Below are 17,768 nucleotides of genomic sequence, written 5' to 3' on the forward strand. Positions count from 1 at the left end.
ACAAAAAGTGGACTGTAGATGCTGGCTAAAACTGGAGCAAAGAGCACTAAAACATTAATTTCCTGATCTCAACTGTAGTATTGGTCATATTTTAAAACATGAATTGTTCTTTAGTCATTTGTAGTGCAGTAAATGTTATAGGAAAGACTTGGCCACATTTTCTTCCAAATTTTAAGAGGTGATTTTCAAGAGCCTTCTTTGGGTAGGTTGTCAGACCCAGGTTTTCAGAGTAGATGGAGAAGAGTCTTGTGGGAAAACTTATTTTGACAAAATTATTACACATGCAGAAAAACCTGATTACACTGACTAGATCTGTTCATAACACAAAAAATAAACTGGATTTTAGGGGGGAAAAAAGAAGAGAGAGGCACAGATTAGTACACCGATGGGAAAAAAAAAAAGAGAGTGGAAAGCATCTCTGGCACCTGTTTATTATGATGTGGTCTCTAATCAAAGAGAGAGGATAAAAAAGATGGATTTTAGGCCCTTAAAATTGGGGATTTTGAGGGGAATTGTAACCACAAACCACAAGACTCAAAGCCAATCCAACTGAAGGACAGAGTGTCAAATTCATGAACCAAAACAAGAATAAGCTCTATCCTTCTAATTTAAACTACACATCAATTTTTCTTATTTAAAATACATTTCAATTTGGAATTATTCACACTGACATATCATGTGAGACATGGATATAAAAGATGCACTAAAAAAGTTCATAAAGAGAACACACTAAAATCCGACTTCAGAGATAAGCCAGACGTCCAACTCTGGAAATGGTACTTCAGTATCAGTTACCTGTCTGCACCCCTGAACCATCAGAAGTACTTGTTTGAGGTAACATCGTGTACAGCTATTGGGTTTCACAGACCATCTGTTCTTAGTCATAGTAACTACAGAAATGAGATATAATGACAAGGAAAGTTCTGGAAGTCATTTTGACTTTACTAGGCTCCGTATAACCTCCATTCCACCCCATCCAGGGCCTCTTACACAAGCTATCTTAATGGAAGTGGAAGGAAGTGAAGATACATGAGATCAGTGCAGAAAACAGAGGTGGCAAAAGGTTACCTCTATTTTGGATCAAGTTATTACAGAAGTTTTAATGTATTACGAAGTCATTTTTAATAAAATATGCTACAGGAATACAAGAAACTATGCTGTTATGGTTTTTAAATGCCATGATATTTATAAGCAACATATGAGGAAATTTTTATAAAGAATTGGCTATGTTCTAAGGCAGTTATAAAATACAGAAGTTGGTACCAATCAACTCTCTAAGGTGGTTGTTAACAGTTTCTCTTCCTCCTTCTCCTCCTTCTAATGCACTGCATAATCTTTTTCTTTGGCAGACAGTAGCAACTACTTCTGCAGTTATTTTCTTTTTTTTTCAAGTTTTTTTTTCTTTTATTATTATACTGTAAGTTTTAGGGTACATGTGCACATTGTGCAGGTTAGTTACATATGTATACATGTGCCATGCTGGTGTGCTGCACCCACTAACTCGTCACCTAGCATTAGGTATATCTCCCAATGCTATCCCTCCCCCCTCCCCCCACCCCACAACAGTCCCCAGAGTGTGATGTTCCCCTTCCTGTGTCCATGTGATCTCACTGTTCAATTCCCACCTATAAGTGAGAATATGCGGTGTTTGGTTTTTTGTTCTTGCGATAGTTTACTGAGAATGATGATTTCCAATTTCATCCATGTCTCTACAAAGGACATGAACTCATCATTTCTTATGGCTGCATAGTATTCCATGGTGTATATCTGCCACATTTTCTTAATCCAGTCTATCATTGTTGGACATTTGGGTTGGTTCCAAGTCTTTGCTATTGTGAATAATGCCGCAATAAACATACGTGTGCATGTGTCTTTATAGCAGCATGATTTATAGTCCTTTGGGTATATACCCAGTAATGGGATGGCTGGGTCAAATGGTATTTCTAGCTCTAGATCCCTGAGGAATGGCCACACTGACTTCCACAATGGTTGAACTAGTTTACAGTCCCACCAACAGTGTAAAAGTGTTCCTATTTCTCCACATCCTCTCCAGCACCTGTTGTTTCCTGACTTTTTAATGATTGCCATTCTAACTGGTGTGAGATGGTATCTCATTGTGGTTTTGATTTGCATTTCTCTGGTGGCCAGTGATGATGAGCATTTCTTCATGTGTTTTTTGGCTGCATGAATGTCTTCTTTTGAGAAGTGTCTGTTCATGTCCTTCGCCCACTTTTTGATGGGGTTGTTTGTTTTTTTCTTGTAAATTTGTTTGAGTTCATTGTAGATTCTGGATATTAGCCCTTTGTCAGATGAGTAGGTTGCGAAAATTTTCTCCCATTTTTTAGGTTGCCTGTTCACTCTGATGGTAGTTTCTTTTGCTGTGCAGAAGCTCTTTAGTTTAATTAGATCCCATTTGTCAATTTTGTCTTTTGTTGCCATTGCTTTTGGTGTTTTAGACATGAAGTCCTTGCCCATGCCTATGCCCTGAATGGTAAACCTAGGTTTTCTTCTAGGGTTTTTGTGGTTTTAGGTCTAACGTTTAAGTCTTTAATCCATCTTGAATTGATTTTTGTATAAGGTGTAAGGAAGGGATCCACTTTCAGCTTTCTACATATGGCTAGCCAGTTTTCCCAGCACCATTTATTAAATAGGGAATCCTTTCCCCATTGCTTGTTTTTCTCAGGTTTCTCAAAGATCAGATAGTTGTAGATATGCGGCATTATTTCTGAGGGCTCTGTTCTGTTCCATTGATCTACATCTCTGTTTTGGTACCAGTACCATGCTGTTTGGTTACTGTAGCCTTGTAGTATAGTTTGAAGTCAGGTAGCATGATGCCTCCAGCTTTGTTCTTTTGGCTTAGGATTGACTTGGCAATGTGGGCTCTTTTTTGGTTCCATATGAACTTTAAAGTAGTTTTTTCCAATTCTGTGAAGAAAGGCATTTGTAGCTTGATGGGGATGGCATTGAATCTGTAAATTACCTTGGGCACTATGGCCATTTTCATGATATTGACTCTTCCTACCCATGAGCATGGAATGTTCTTCCATTTGTTTGTATCCTCTTTTATTTCCTTGAACAGTGGTTTGTAGTTCTCCTTGAAGAAGTCCTTCACATCCCTTGTAAGTTGGATTCCTAGGTATTTTATTCTCTTTGAAGCAATTGTGAATGGGAGTTCACTCATGATTTGGCTGTCTGTTTGTCTGTTGTTGGTGTATAAGAATGCTTGTGATTTTTGTACATTGATTTTGTATCCTGAGACTTCGCTGAAGTTGCTTATCAGCTTAAGGAGATTTTGGGCTGCGACAATGGGGTTTTCAAGATATACAATCATGTCGTCTGCAAACAGGGACAATTTGACTTCCTCTTTTCCTAACTGAATACCCTTTATTTCCTTCTCCTGCCTAATTGCCCTGGCCAGAACTTCCAACACTATGTTGAATAGGAGTGGTGAGAGAGGGCATCCCTGTCTTGTGCCAGTTTTCAAATGGAATGCTTCCAGTTTTTGCTCATTCAGTATGATATTGGCTGTGGGTTTGTCATAGATAGCTCTTATTATTTTGAAATACGTCCCATCAATACCTAATTTATTGAGAGTTTTTAGCATGAAGGGTTGTTGAATTTTGTCAAAGGCCTTTTCTGCATCTATTGAGATAATCATGTGGTTTTTGTCTTTGGCTCTGTTTATATGCTGGATTACATTTATTGATTTGCGTATATTGAACCAGCCTTGCATCTCAGGGATGAAGGCCACTTGATCATGGTGGATAAGCTTTTTGATGTGCTGCTGGATTCGTTTTGCCAGTATTTTATTGAGGATTTTTGCATCAATGTTCATCAAGGATATTGGTCTAAAATTCTCTTTTTTGGTTGTGTCTCTGCCCGGCTTTGGTATCAGAATGATGCTGGCCTCATAAAATGAGTTAGGGAGGATTCCCTCTTTTTCTATTGATCGGAATAGTTTCAGAAGGAATGGTACCAGTTCCTCCTTGTACCTCTGGTAGAATTCGGCTGTGAATCCATCTGGTCCTGGGCTCTTTTTGGTAAGCTGTTGATTATTGCCACAATTTCAGATCCTGTTATTGGTCTATTCAGAGATTCAACTTCTTCCTGGTTTAGTCTACAGAACTCTCCACCCCAAATCAACAGAATATACATTTTTTTCAGCACCACACCACACCTATTCCAAAATTGACCACAAACTTGGAAGTAAAGCTCTCCTCAGCAAATGTAAAAGAACAGAAATTATAACAAACTATCTCTCAGATCACAGTGCAATCAAACTAGAACTCAGGATTAAGAATCTCCCTCAAAACCACTCAACTACATGGAAACTGAACAACCTGCTCCTGAATGACTACTGGGTACATAACGAAATGAAGGCAGAAATAAAGATGTTCTTTGAAACCAATGAGAACAAAGACACAACATACCAGAATCTCTGGGACACATTTAAAGCAGTCTGTAGAGGGAAATTTATAGCACTAAATGCCCACAAGAGAAAGCAGGAAAGATCCAAAATTGACACCCTAACATCACAATTAAAAGAACTAGAAAAGCAAGAGCAAACACATTCAAAAGCTAGCAGAAGGCAAGAAATAACTAAAATCAGAGCAGAACTGAAGGAAATAGAGACACAAAAAAACCTAAAAAAAATTAATGAATCCAGGAGCTGGTTTTTTGAAAGGATCAACAAAATAGATAGACCGCTAGCAAGACTAATAAAGAAAAAAAGAGAGAAGAATCAAATAGACACAATAAAAAATGATAAAGGGGATATCACCACGGATCCCACAGAAATACAAACTACCATCAGAGAATACTACAAACACCTCTACGCAAATAAACTAGAAAATCTAGAAGAAATGGATAAATTCCTCGACACATACACTGCAGTTATTTTCAATTCTGACGTTACTTCAAAATCACCTGCAAAGCTTTTTAAAAATATTGATGCTAGACCTTCACCTCTCAGATATTCTGACTTTGTGAAATCACACAGAGCCCCAGGATTTTTATACGTTTTCCATAGGAGATTCTGAGACAGTGGTAGAGACAAGAACCCCTGTCTTAATTTCACCCATAACAGTCTATAACTTCTGTATAAATTAAAAGCAACATGGATCCATGGATCCAATTGGTTAATGTGGATATCACTTTGATTTCAGGAATGAATCCAAATGAGAGATATAACAGTGTTATATAACAATAGTAGTGACACTATTTGAGAATTGGTGGGTTTGCATAAACACAGCCCCTCACACATCTCTTCAGACTTGGTTAATGATGAAGTCTCTATGAAAAGACTTGATAGCACACTTTGGATCCACTGAGCCAGCATAAATTGATATTCAGCTTTCTCAAAGTTGTTGACAGAAGTAGCAGACTCTAAATATTTAAGGAATTTACTGACTGAGGAGGGCATAGAACAGTTCAGCCCTCCTCTCTCCGATAATGATTTTTTAGGAGTTTATTCTTGTCTGTCTTTCTGAGAACAATGTGAATTTTTCCCTGAGAACTAATGTGTTTTCTTTTCAGAGATGACATAAAAATATGTAATCTTTTTCTTGTGCCCTTTTTTCTTTGAAAACCAGGAAACTTAGAACCAAATCTGTTGCTCAACTTTAGTAACTGTGTAGAACACCATGACCTGCATATTTTAAACTCGTTTTTCCCCATCTTGCATTATTGTATGTCTTCCCTCATTCAGATTTCAATTATAGTTTTTCTATTTTATTACATGAATTAATGTAATCTTTTATCAAGTCCACTCAATATGAAAAGTGTTTGATGATATTGGAATCAATTGGAATCATTTCCAAATTGCATAATTAGAAAAATGTTTTCTTTTAATTGTCAGCCAAAGAAAAATTGAAAAGTTATCCTGGTGAGGTTTTCTGAGCTTCTAAAGGAACTTAGAGATAAATTTTGTATCAGAAGGTGTCAGCATCACTTCCAGAGCTAACCTTCATCACAGTTCACTCTAAACTTCAAATTTCTCCAACCTGGGAACTAGTAGTGATCATCTTACTTGGTTACATGCAGGAAGACTAGAAGGTGAGATAACAATCACCAAGGTACACACAGGACACAGCACCTAGATGGTATTTGTAATCATTGAAACACTTATTTATGCTGTCTTTCCTATTTCATTTCCTAGGGTAGCAGTTCATATTTTTATTAGAGAATGAAATATTTAGACATGTCATTGGCTAGTGTATTTTCTGAGTGAGTATGCTTATATAAAAGTCAATTCAGCTTTCTCTAGAAATTTTTCAAATTCTGTTCAGACCCTTTTAAGTATTCATTACTCATGACAAAGCAAGGTTTTTCATTATACTTACAAGAAAAATTGGTCTCAAAGCTTTTGAAAGAGAAATTACACTGGAGCCTTAGAAGATGCTTTTATTTTTTATTACATTGTGCTGCTGTTGCCAAAAAACTGATTTTAAAAGGCCAACGACTTGTTTCTATCCATTATTACTATAATACAGAAAATGTACACATTAGAGAATTAGATAACCCCTCCAGAAGCTATGACAATTTCATCACTGCCAATCCAAAACAATATTTTGCAAGGTCAGATCTTCTAGATAAGAAGAATAAAAAAACCTAATCTATCATCTTGAAGCTTCATCTTAGCTAGAGGTAGTATGGTAGATGTAGTGTTTGGCTTCTGCCTCCTGCCTTATCCTCAGGTACCTTCTATTTAATGAGGATTATTATTGAAGCCGATGTTTTTTGATTCCCAATCATGTCCCATCTCTAGACCAGTGGCTGCACTATTAAGATCACATGATGAACTCTTAAAACTCCTGATGCCAAAGCCAAACCCAGATCAGTTGAATCAGGATATCTGGAGGAAAGACCTGTATATGCACCAATTGTAAGTTCCTCTGGTGTTTCCATTAAGCAAACAAATTTGAAATCCAACTTCACATTTAATTAAATAATTTTAAGGTATATGTAATTAGAATCAAGAATCTCATTACACATGTAAAATAATCCAATCAATAAATGATGTAACTTAAAGATCTCTCTTGGCAATAAGTGTCGCCTTGTTTTCTACTATCTCCTCATTCTGAAATTAACAACAGAATCTGAATTAGAGTTTTATTGGTAAACTGAGGCAAGTTCTATAAAACCCTTTATTATCAATTTTATTCAGGATAATTTTTGAGAAATTTTATATTCTTAGTTTAAATTGAGAGAGGGGTCTCAGAGTCAATTACTTTAAAATTAAAAAGATAACAAATTCAATGTCAAAACAATTTGCTTGTAAAATATATAGGGAGAGGGCTTTTAAAAGCACAATTTCTTTAGAATAAAATGCAATGAGCAAGTTCAAATTCTTCTTGAAAAAAATAACTTGAAAGAAGCAGCAATTCTATTTTGTTCCAAAAAATTGGTATTTGAGGGAGAAGAAAAGGCAATGAATATCAAACCTCATTTTTCTGTCATGAATCAGCTTCAAACAAAAAATAGATAGGGTTTGCCATCTTCTTGGATTTTTCCAAAATCTGATTTATTGAGGAATTTATCTGGAATACAGGCAGTGTTACAAGTATATATACAAAATATCCAAAGAGCCATGGACTATAAACAAACTCTTATTTATACTGTATATCAACCTTATTCACATTTTCAAAGGAAAAAGTTGAGATACAAAGACATTCCATGACTCATCGAAGGGCATCAAGTAAATTCAATCAGCAGGAGAAGGAGAAGTAAAGTCTAAATTTACTCATTTTTATGTCAGTATCCCTGAATCCCAGTAGTTTGCACAACAGCCTCTTTTTCCATGAATGCATCCCAGTTTATACAAATTATAGTTCAAGACCCTTGCCAGAGTTTCAAATATCTCTTAAAAGAAGAAAACACTTATACCTCTTTTAAAGCTCTGTTCTTTGAGATTTCTGAAACTAATGGTGGGATTTAGTCTTTTGACATCGGTCAATGGAAGCATTCATCCCTGATAGGGAAGGAGACTACCATGTCCAATAAACTGAATAAACTTTCCAAGAACGATTCATGTTTGTGGAAAGATCCACATGTAGTATTCCAAAATCTGCCTTTCTGAGCTATCTTCTGTGCCTGTCATCAGACCAGCTGCATAAACCAGCACCTAGCCTTTCCAAGAATTTCCAGTTTTGCTTCCATGAATCATGTTACTGACCTTAGCAAGTGCTTAGAAACTCTTATCTTGCCATAGAAATTGGAGTTTTCTGTCACAGCAAGGGCTATGACTGCTGAGCAGGAATGGGTCGTATTGGGAAAATGGATTGCTTATTTTCATAAGAATACTAGCCTCAAACTCGAATGTCTAAAATCATTTCATAATTTCCTCTTTATTTACAGCAGAGATGCATTTTAAGATTATTGAAAAGCAAAACCCAATAATGCTATTTGGAAGATGGGCACATATTGATAGCCGAGACTCCTGAGCATGGCCAATTTAGCTGGTATCTGGTAACCAAACAAGACTGTCATTTAGTACTTACTTTATGTCATAATTTCCAAGTAAGCCTTACCAACTACAAGGATTATATCATTATTACTCAGAATATGCCAGTCAAGAAGTCAATATTCCGGCTGGGTGCGGTGGCTCACACCTGTAATCCCAGCACTTTGGGAGGCCGAGGTGGGCAGATCACGAGGTCAGGAGATCGAGATTATCCTGGCTAACACGGTGAAACCCCGTCTCTACTAAAAATACAAAAAATTAGCCGGGCGTGGTGGCGGGTACCTGTAGTCCCAGCTACTTGGGAGGCTGAGGCAGGAGAATGGTGTGAACCCGGGAGGCGGAGCTGACACTGAGCCGAGATTGCGCCACTGCACTCCAGCCTGGGCGACAGAGCGAGACCCTGTCTCAAAAAAAAAAAAAAAAAAAAAAAAAAAAAGAAGTCAATATTCCAGGAGAGCTTAACCTTCCCCTTGTTGACACAATTTACCCAAAACACCTCAGTGGTATGCCTTTCTCTAGTCTAGGAAGTACTACCCAACTCTCAGACATCATCCTTCCTTTTTCCAGAGATGAGGAATTATATTCTTCTAAGACACAGTTACGGACCCATCACCTGTTACTAGACTCTCAAACTCTCACGTTTCCATATTCTTGCTCTGTTAGATTCCGTTCCTTGATCTTTCTGTCTGAATTGTACCACCCCCTCCAAACCTCTGCTGTAACTCTTCAGTAGTCTTTCCATGAGCCTATACCCCTGATGTCACTATCTCTTGACTCTGATGTCAGCTTCATCCTCTGAATTTAGGTACTTGCTTTTCTCATCTTGCAATGTTAACTCACTTGGCTTTCTCCAACTTGTAACCTGACACTCTCCTCTCTGTGCCGCATCCACCAACCTCTCTGGTCACTTGTGCCATTTTGTACTGACCAATTTTCATTGCAATCCATCACCCAGGACTGACAGCTGTACATGAAAACACATATTATATAGAAGCTGGGAACGTTTCTCAGACAGAAATACACTGATCTTTTAAAAAACAACAAATGGTCTTTATTTCACATACAGCATGAGTATCTGTGTTAGTAGTAAAATGAGCAAACTCACTGAGAGACAACTTTTTAAAAATAAATAAAACTCAGAAAAACAATGTGTCAAAGACAACAGATGGTCAAATAATACAGCATGTATAAAACGTCTGGGCAAAAACCAATTTGCTAAGTGAAGTGGTTAGAAAAGGCCAAACAAAACACACCAGAGATTTTTATAAACAAAACAATATGTGTACTTTTCAGATAGTCATTTCATTGAAATAGGGAGACCCCCTTCCCCAAACAGTAGCATTTTTAAAATGGAGTTGACTCCTTTTGGAAATAATGTATAAAAATCAGAATTTTTTCTCATATTCAATCTTTTAGTGAATAATGTAAACTCATAACAGCATTTTAGTGGGTATGCTACTCAATATGATCTTCTGTAATTAGTTTCACATGTGACTCTGGCCCTCTTGTGCAATTACTAAAGGATATAAAGAGACTTGAAGGTTAACAACAATGTATCATGTTTTATCTTTGCTGTTCCAATGTGTATGCACACTTGCATATGCACACATAAACTCTTTCTAAAATCACCATGGGAATAATAGCTAAGGTCATCTGAGTTTATACCCTTTATGGGGACAGGGGTAGGTTATGCAGTCATTGCAGAAGGAAACTTCTGATGTCCCTTTATTCTTACGGAGCAGGAGTGGTAAGGCAAAGATCACTCCCTCAGATCAAACTGGTGTCATAACCTGTGAAAAGAACATGGAACAAGGAGAATCAACCTAAACAACTTTATAAGAAACATTTCTAAGAATGTGGTGCAGTGTTAAGTGAAGGCTGAAGAGCAAGCTGAAGAAAGAGATTTTTTTTCCATTATCTTCCGGAGTTTCTTTGTGCCCATTTTCTTTTTTCTGTTTATTTCTTTTTATTTTTTAATTTTACTTTAAGTTCTAGGATACATGTGCTGAATGTGCCAGTTTGTTACATAAGTATACATGTGCCATGGTGGTTTGCTGCACCTATCAACCCGTCATCTAGGTTTTAAGCTCCGCGTGCATTAAGTATTTGTCCTAATGCTCTCCCTCCCCTATCCCCTCACCCCGTGACAGGCCCCAGTGTGTGATGTTCCCCTCCCTGTGTCCACGTGTTCTCATTGTTCAGCTCCCGCTTATGAGTGAGAACATGCAGTGTTTGGTTTTCTCTTCCTGTGTTAGTCTGCTGAGGATGATGGTTTCCAGCTTCATCCATGTCCCTGCAAAGGACATGAACTCATTCTTTTTATGGCTGCATAGTATTCCATGGTGTATATGTGCCACATTTTCTTTATCCAGTCTATCATTGATGGGCGTTTGGGTTGGTTCCAAGTCTTTGCTATTATAAATAGTGCTGCAATAAACATATGTGTGCATGTGTCTTTATAGTAGAATGATTTATAGGCATGGGCAAAGACTTCATGACTAAAACACTAAAAGCAATTGCAACAAAAGCCAAAATTGACCAATGGGATCTAATTAAACTAAAGAGCTTCTGCTCAGCAAAGTAAACTATCATCAGAGTGAATAGATAACCTACAGAATAGGAGAAAATTTTTGCAATCTATCTGACAAGGGCCTAATATCCAGAATCTACAAGGAACTTAAACAAGTTTACGAGAAAAAAACAACCCCATCAAAAAGTGGGCAATGGATATGAATAGACACTTCTCAAAAGAAGACATTTATGTGGCCAACAAACTTATGAATAAAAGCTCATCATCACTGGTCATTAGAAAAATGCAAATGAAAACCATAATGAGATACCATCTCATGCCAGTTAGAATGGCGATCATTAAAAAGCCTGGAAACAACAGATGCTGGCAAGGATGTGGAGAAATAGGAATGTTTTTACACTGTTGGTGGGAGTGTAAATTAGTTCAACCATTGTGGAAGACAGTGTGGTGATTCCTCAAGGATCTAGAACCAGAAATACCATTTGACCCAGCAGTCCCATTACTGGGTATAAAGAGACTGTTTTTAGAGACAATTACTGGCAGAATCCTCTGAGCAACGCTGCTCTCTGACAATGTTTTCTCTGAGAGCAGTTGGGCCCACCACTTCCCAAACATAACAACAAAGGGTATCTCCCTTGTCAAGACGACATACTGTAAATTTAGACAGATGCAGGTTCAAATCCCAACCACTTGTGTGCCATTTAAGTTCTGTGACTTGGAGCATCTTGTTTAATTTCTCCAAGCTTTAATTTCCTCATCTAAGAAATAGAGATAATAATATCATCCCCATAATTACTGTTAAATGTAAAGCATTTAGCTCTGGTGTTTGGCACAGAGCAGGTACTCAACAAATGTTAGCTAAAATGATAAACATTAATAACATTAATAAACTGATATTTAGAAACAATCCATTTGTTTCTCACCAGGTTTACTTTGGTTCTCAAATGGCCTGATTGCCCCATCTGGTTGCCAAACTCTTAACTATTTTAATATAACTGGAGTTCAGGCAGTGTGTAATGGTAAGACAGTCCCCATCAACTAATTATGCCTGCACCATTTTATATTTCTTCAGTGTTTCATGTGTGTCTAGCCATTTAGTAAGTCCTTTGGAATTTATAATAACACCTTCCCTAAGAGACTGTAGGTTGAGCTCATGGAACTGGCTAAGGCAAACAGCATTATCCTGATTAGAAAGACAAATACAGGTGGGAAATAAGCACAAGCCTACTCCAGGACAAGAAGCTACAAATCAGAAGCTCACAGTTCAGTTAGGAGAGCTTAAAAAAGAAGTTAACCGCGGAACATGACTTAGTGGGAGGTTGAATAGCAACATGGAACTGAGAGAAAGTCTTAGAGAGAAGGCAGTTGCCTGGCTTGGGTGGTGTGTCATATTTCTCCTTATCCCACTTGTTAAAGATGTGTTTTAGTAGCTCAACAAGTTCTGCAGAAGAAGAAATAGGTTTAGATGACTTTGGATGGGAGGAAATTTCTTATACCCATCTTAGGTACATTGGCTGGAACCCTGAGTATTAGACTGACAAAAGACACATTCACAAGAGAAAAATAAACAGTTTATGAATGTGTGTAGTGCACATCACATGGAAGAAACCTCATTGATGAGTAACTCAAAGTTGTGGTTAGAACTTCAGCTTATATAGCCTCTTAGCAAAGAAAAAGAAATTTATAGAGAAGGGACAAGACAAAGGAAAAGGGTTTTAGGCTTCCAAAGGTGGCAAACTGTGGGAAGGTAACTATGTGTGGGAAACAGAGTAAGATTTGTTTATGCGGGTCCATCTCAGGACTGACTTTCCATCTTTTTTGTGGTCATAAAACTTCCACAGGAGAGATGATTTATGGTGGTTCTCATTTCTCAGAAATTTCTGCTTTTAGTTAAATAAGAGAAGCTCTGGAAAGGGTTCTTTCTTCATCTGTCGTTTTTTATTTGCCTCCAACTCAAAATAATCTTTATGCCAAGGTAACACATTTTGGAGTGGCACATTTTGCTCCCCTACAACTTCCTAGAGCAGGAAAACCATGTTAATTACTTGCACCCACATAAGCAGTGGGACAGAAACTCTATAATCTTCTCATAGATTACCTACCACCCAAGCTAATGAGCTCACCATTAAAAGTCACCCACTAACACATGTATTCTCTATGATCCGCCTGGATAGGCGGATTAAAGTCAATTGTGTGACTTTAATAGATAATTTTGAAGTTAGCTCTAAAGCACTAGAAGAATAACAATTGTAGTGGAAGAACTGCAAGTGGAAGAAATGGGAAACTTTTTCCAAAAATAAGAATCCAAACCCAGTAAAGAGCCACAGCTCCAGGTGTTTGGGAATCTAGCCTGGGGACTCTTCAAAACTCAAGGAGCACTGTACTGCAGGGCCCACTGACCTCCCTGAGACTATCATGATGCACAAAGGATCCTTTCTGCAGTGTGATCACCGGGTGTCTGCTTTTCTAAGAGGCAACATCATTTTATAAATATTTCCTATGGGAATCAATGTGTGTATATAACAAAAAATAAATGTCTAGCCGAGTGTCTTATTTTTTAATATTGTGTTATCTTTAAGAGCAAGGCAGTGCCCTCATCTTCACCTGTGTTGTTCATGTGTATAGATATTGCCTATAAAACACATCTTTCAAACATAATGACTACATTCTGACATTCATTACCTGGAAGGCATTTGCATTTTCTTCTTGGCTTCTACAGCATATCACTGCGTGTTCAAAGCACCTAAGGAGAGGTGAGGAAGGACATCTGAAAACATTCATTTTATCAAGGTAGATAATAGGAAAATATCCGAAGAACCTATTCAAAAAAATGCCAGAATTATCAAAGTGGAAAACATTAGCATGCACACACATCCTTGGGCTCCTGACGTGACATCAACTATTTTATGGACACTGGTAGCTTAAAAGAGATCTTGCTGAGCACTTCAAAGACTGTCAATGTACATGAGGTCTGGAACAGCAGATAATGAAAATTTTTTGTACCATATCCTCAATTGCTCACATTGTTAAAGGTTCACCTTTTCTAATTCTCCTTTAATTCAGTGGGGCAGGAAAAGAAGTTTATTCTTGCTTTGCTCCATCTCATCACTTCTAAACCACTAATTTATCACCTTCCTTCCATGTATCTTCATTTGAATTTCAAATTTACTGTTATCTCCAAAGCACCACTGAACTCCAATAACTATTTCAAAGTTTTGAGATAACTTAAAAACTGACCAAAATTTTTCTTGTTCTCCTCAACCCTGAGAGTCTTCCCCTAGTCCCACCCCACTTAATCATGCATTTATTTACTCATTTATCCATTTATTAATTTACCAAGTATTGACTTCCTACTATCATGGCCAGTATACCTAGGACTGCCTAGACCTAAGAGGCTTAGACAACAGATATTTATTGTCTCACAGTTCTGAAGGCTAAAAATCCAAGATCAATGTGCTAGCAAGGTTGACCAAGGGCTATGAAGAGAGGATTTATTCCAGGTCTGTCTCCTTGGCTTGATCATTTTCTTTCTATGTTTCTTCATACCATCTTTCTTTTTTGTATGTCTGTGTCCAAACTTCCCTTTTTTATAAGTACACTAGACATGTTGGTTTAAGGGCCCACCCTACTCCAGTGTGACCTCATCTTAACTAATTACATCTGCAATGACATATTTTCAAATATAGTCATATTCTGGGCAACGTGGTGAGGGACTGGTGGTTATGACTTCAGCAAATGAATTTGGGGTGCAAGGGACAATTTAATTCATAACAGCCAAGTACAATGCTAAGTACTAAAGATAAAAGACCCTGTCTGACATTCTCTTCAACGCCTAGATCTAACCAAAGGCCTTTGCCTCCTACTTTGGAATAAAAACAAGGCTTATTTTGTAGAAATTCCATCAACTGTCATCTTCTCTACCTCTTTATCACATATATTCTCTTGTATTATTTGTGCTTCCATCCTTCCTACTAAGCAAACTAGGCCAATAAGCAAGCCAAAACCCAATTCAGCATGAATAGTCCTATCCTAGGAAAATGAAACTTAGTTTTACCAAGTAGAAACTGCCAACAAACCTCTAACTATGGATTTTGAGGCAACTGCTCCACTTTAATCTAACATTTTCTTTGCCTTGCTTCTACGTTCACCTTATAAAAGCCTTCTCCCCACACTCCTTCACTGAAGCCCCAAACCACCTGTGGTCTGGAGCTATCTAATTCATTATTTGCTACTTGCTCCAATGAACTCTTCAAAAATTGAATGTTTTATCACTAAAAAATTGAATCTTTTATCACTATGTAAAGAGTCATTAAATGACTTGGTCACTATGACATCACATATTTGTGATTCAGTGTATTAAATTCATGGCCAAGGCAGTTCCTGTTTTAGAATTTAAATGGTAAGTATTTAGGATATGCTTGATTAGGATACTTATTCAAGGGTTAATAGGCTCACTAATGTATATCCTGAATTGTCAGATATATTTACAACATTTTTGTCTCTATTCAATTACATTTGCCTTAGCAGATAAAACCTTTTATTATATTTCTGAATGAACACTTGTCTCCTTGAATTAAAAAACATAGCTTAATTACTACAAAAGAGTACTGAGAAACCAGAGGCCCTGGAGAACAGCAAATGGTACATATTCATAGACATGCTAAGTAGGAAGCAGAAAAATGAGAGTACAAAATGTTTTACAAGCATTGAAAGATAAAATTCCATTAAAAAGTGAAATTGAGGAAAATGGATGTTTTAATAACCAAATGAGACATGTATAGTCAAAGCTGCCTCTTGGGATGTGATTAAATTGATTTGATATTTATATGCCGGAAAGATCAAAATGGGAAAAGAGCTTCTAAAGAAATACTAAGCATGACATTCATTCAATTGTTCAACACTCAAAAACATATATTAAGCCTCTGCTATGCTTCAGACATTGTGCTAGGCACAAGAAATACAACATTGGGTAAGATAGACACAGCTTTAATTAGTTTATAGAATAGGATGCAGAAAAACATTATTCAACAAAATAAGATACTGTTATGAATAGGAAATGCTTGGGATGATGTAAAAGTACATAGCAAGAGCATCTGTGGCTCTTTTCTATTTTCCTAAAGGAAAATCTCCTAAAAGATGATCAGAGCAATGGAGAAAACCAGGTGTCCATGGCAGAGGTAAAGAGAGTCAAAGAAACTAATTGGGAAGGTGCTGAAATAATTCAGATGGTGGCATCAGCTAACATACTGACAGTGGGGATTAGGAAATGGAATGAAATTGAGAAAGCTTTATGATAGATTTGATAGCAATTAACTATTGGTGAGATGGAGGAAGTGAGAAAAAGAAAGGAGTCAAGAGTGATTCCCAGATTCTTGGCTTAGGCAAGCCATGTGGCAAGGACCACAAGAGGAGCAGAATCGGGAGGAAAGATGATGATGCGCTCTATGCATGCTGATGTCAGGGTGCTGGTGAGACTGAGAGAGGATCTTTCTGGTAGGTAAGTATGGAGCTCAAAAGAGATATCTTAGCTGGAGATATAAACTCAGGACTTAATGGCAAATGGATGGTAACTAAAACTAGGATACTGATGTGATTTACCTAAGGCTTTATAAAAGTAAGATGAGAAAAGGCTTAAGAAAGCAGTTTGAGGCCAGTACAGTGGCTCATGCCTGTGATCCCAGCACCTTGGGAGGGCAAGGAAAATCACTTGAGCCCAGGAATTTGAAACTAGCCTGGACAACATGGTGAAATCCCTTCTCTACGAAAAATACAAAAATTAGCTAGAGGTGGTGGTACGTACCTGTAGTCCCAGATACTTGGGAGGCTGAGGCAGGAGAATCACTTGAACCCAGGAGGCAGAAGTTGCAGTGAGCCAAGATGGAGCCCCTGCACTCCAGCCTGGGTGACAGAGGGAGATTGTGTCTCAAAAAAAAAAAAAAAGAAAAAAGGAAAAGAAAAAAGAAAAAAAACACAAAAAGAAAGCAGCTTGACATTGAGAGAAATTTAATCCATTCCAAAACATTTGCATTTTTTCTTTTGCTATTATATTTTATTTATTTATTTTTAATTTTACTTTAACTTCTGGGATACATGTGCAGAATGTGCAGGTTTGTTACATAGATATACATGTGCCATGCTGGTTTACTGCATCTATCAACTGTCCTCTAGGTTTTAAGCCCTGCATGCATTAGGTATTTGTCCTAATGTTCTCCCTCCCCTTGCTCCCCAACCCCTGACAGGCCCCGGTGTGTGATGTTCCGCTGCCTGTGTTCATATTTTCTCATTGTTCAACTCCCACTTATGAGTGAGAACATGCAGTGTTGGTTTTCTCTTCCTGTGTTAGTTTGCTGAGAATGATGGCTTCCAGCTTTATACATGTCTCTGCAAAGGACATGAACTCATTCTTTTTTATGGCTGCATAGTATTCCATGGTGTATATGTGCCACATTTTCTTTATCCAGTCTATGATTGATGGGCATTTCAGTTGGTTCCAAGTCTTTGCTATCATAAATAGTGCTGCAATACATATATGTGTGCATGTGTCTTCATAGTAGAATGATTTATAATCCTTTGGGTATATACTCAGTAATGGGATTACTGGGTCAAATGATATTTCTGGTTCTAGATCCTTGAGGAATTGCCACACTGTCTTCCACAATGGTTGAACTAATTTACATTCCCATCAACAGTGTAAAAGCATTCCTATTCCTCCACAACCTTGCCAGCATCTGTTGTTTCCTGACTTTTTAATAATCACCATTCTAATGAGATGGTATT

The 17,768-nt window shown here is 37.5% G+C and overlaps 1 long non-coding RNA gene across 4 annotated transcripts in view; it reads right to left on the reverse strand.

Annotated features, from left to right (window-relative positions):
* Positions 1-6,403: 6,403 nt before the first annotated feature.
* LOC117980104 (uncharacterized) overlaps positions 6,404-17,768 on the reverse strand; it is a 31,586-nt gene continuing 20,221 nt past the window's right edge. For 2 of the 4 annotated variants that reach the window (XR_008625252.2, XR_004671252.3), the window contains 4 exons: positions 13,674-13,734; positions 10,127-10,251; positions 9,302-9,425; positions 6,404-8,861 (listed from right to left, as the gene is read on the reverse strand). This is a non-coding gene — a long non-coding RNA (uncharacterized LOC117980104). The remainder of the gene's footprint in view (positions 8,862-9,301; positions 9,426-10,126; positions 10,252-13,673; positions 13,735-17,768) is intronic. The other 2 variants (XR_004671254.3, XR_004671253.3) reach the window with 1 other exon arrangement.

Source organism: Pan paniscus, chromosome 3 (assembly GCF_029289425.2).
Source record: "Pan paniscus chromosome 3, NHGRI_mPanPan1-v2.0_pri, whole genome shotgun sequence".
NCBI lineage: Eukaryota > Metazoa > Chordata > Mammalia > Primates > Hominidae > Pan > Pan paniscus.